The sequence below is a fragment of the Hyaloscypha bicolor genome, assembly GCF_002865645.1.
Source record: "Hyaloscypha bicolor E unplaced genomic scaffold K444scaffold_182, whole genome shotgun sequence".
Lineage (NCBI taxonomy): Eukaryota > Fungi > Ascomycota > Leotiomycetes > Helotiales > Hyaloscyphaceae > Hyaloscypha > Hyaloscypha bicolor.
Window position 1 is genome coordinate 1,048,797 of NW_020194684.1, and position 202 is coordinate 1,048,998.

The following is a 202-nucleotide window of genomic DNA, read 5'->3' on the forward strand; positions in this document are numbered from 1 at the left end:
ATAATAATATATATAATAATATATATAATAATATATATAATAATATATATAATAATATATATAATAATATATATAATAATATATATAATAATATATAATAATAATATTTTTATATTAAATTTATATTATAGTAAAAAGTATTAAATTAGAGCTAGTATAATTGCTTTATTTAGTTAGAATCTATATACTTACTTTCTAAAGC